Source organism: Apaloderma vittatum, unplaced genomic scaffold (assembly GCF_000703405.1).
Source record: "Apaloderma vittatum isolate BGI_N311 unplaced genomic scaffold, ASM70340v1 scaffold15726, whole genome shotgun sequence".
NCBI lineage: Eukaryota > Metazoa > Chordata > Aves > Trogoniformes > Trogonidae > Apaloderma > Apaloderma vittatum.
Genome location: NW_009722413.1, coordinates 12,613 through 14,697, shown reverse-complemented (window position 1 = coordinate 14,697; position 2,085 = coordinate 12,613).

The following is a 2,085-nucleotide window of genomic DNA, read 5'->3' as shown; positions in this document are numbered from 1 at the left end:
GCTGAATTACTCAAAATCATGAGGTTTTGTATTTTTGAATGTCTGGATACCCTGCTGTATCTTGCAAACAGGCATCACATTCAGATGCGGACAGACAGATTGGGTCACGCACCACTTGCCACCTTTCTGCAGTTAGTGGAGACCATCGCTGTGAAATCCTCAAGACTGTTTTTGGAAGTGAAACCCAGCTAGGGAAAACCCAGGTTTCTGCCGCTCTCACCTTCCTTTCTGCCCCCAGCACTGCAGAATGTGTTGGGAAATGCCAAGAAATTCTGGTTTACCTGAGCATTTCTGAGTAGCAGCATTCTGAGAAAACTAAACACCTCCTTCAAATAGTTCCTGGTTAGACGTAATTTATTGCTGCACGGTTCCAACTTGTAACATCTTATTTGTTGTCATGGAAGCACTGCTACAGGCTCAGTGTCAAGAACATCCTCTTCTCCATGCTCTCCCCACAGTTTCCAGCACAGCAAAGAGAACCGGCAGAGCGGCTCTGCAGGTCACCATCATACTGCCAGGAGTTTGAAGGTGGACTGGGAGGAAGAGGAATGGGATACCAGGGAATTTGATCTTGATAAAGGACTACAAAGTTCTGTGTTTTCAGATGACCTCTTCAGCTTAACCCGGTATGCCTACAGTAGAAGACATGGCCATTGAAAACTCTGCCCTTTGGCTCCAGGGTCTTTGACGTCTCATTGCTTGGTGTTTATAAAGGTAAAAAAGTTGTGTGGTAGATCACTTCTGTTCATCCCATGTGCTAAGAGGAGGCTAGACCCGTTGGAGGTAGGATGTGAGATTCATTAATGGATTTTCTCACTGGTATAAGTCATTCCCTAGGCATTTTCATCCTGCACTTTTTTTCAATTTAAACTAAAGGACTTTGGAAGTAATTTAAGCCAAACTGCAAAAAGCAGCTTTTATTCTGTAATAAGAAAAACTGCCCAGGGCTGCTGTGGCAGGGAAACTACCTAACTCTACCAGTGTAAATATAATATTTAACTGGAAAACTCTCACAGTAAACAAGCTTTAAGTTATTAATGTGCAAACATTGTTTCTAAAAATACACTGCAGATTCCGACACTGCCTACAATTGGTATATTACTTGGCAGTCTAAGGTCAAACACACTCAGCATGTTTGCAATGGGCATGCTATATTAATAATTATATATAGTAGCATCTGAGTGTGTAGCATGATGATGAAATGTGGTTCAAGGATGCACTATATAGCACATTTCTTTTCACAGTCATGTATGTCTTTATGTTCAAGGGATAGTTGTGTTCTTAGCCGCCTCCAAAGTCTTGCTGTCTTGCTAAAGTTTGTACCATTTTGCATTGTGTCTCTACTACGTCTCGTCACTACTTTCCCGCAGTGGGATAATGTGAAAGATAGCTTTGCTCTAAAAAAAGCAGCAGGTCTAGACTTAACATTGCATGGAGATCCTCTGGCCAAGATTTTAGGGTTCGTGAGTGTCCCTTTTCACATTTTTTCAGTGTGCTTTGACAATCTGGAATATGGGAAAGTGCAAAGAAGAAATAGGACTGAGGAACAACTGAGACAGAGTGTAACGTTCAGCAGCCATCAGAAGGGTAAAAGCAGCACAAAAAAGAGTTGGAACTTGGACATCCACTGTGAGAAGTAGTCAAAAATGGGAAAAAGAAATGATAGAAGAATAATTACTATTAGCAAGAGCAGACAGCAGGGATTTTGAAAGCTAGGACTGAGACAGGTGAAAAGGAAAAGGCTGGAAGGCCTGTTTGCCTCTTAGGAAACAAAAGGGAACCTAGCCAGGTAAAGCTCAAAGGGGCTCTGTGCTGAGAGGTATGTGCATGCCAGAGTGATGTTTGGGAACCTTTTTGACCTCTTGCAAAAAACATGGAATGAGGCTGAATTTATCTCAGGAAGGAAACAAGGTTCTGCGGACAGCTGAAGCAGTCAATGTAAAGACTTCACAGGATTGCCTGTTCAAAAGCTGGAGTGTCAAGGAGAAGGAACAGAGATAAGGAGGGAAGCCTGAGCAAGGAGTTTGAATGAAACATGATGGCGGATGCTCTTTACCTGGTGTTGCATAAGATGGGGAGAGGAGC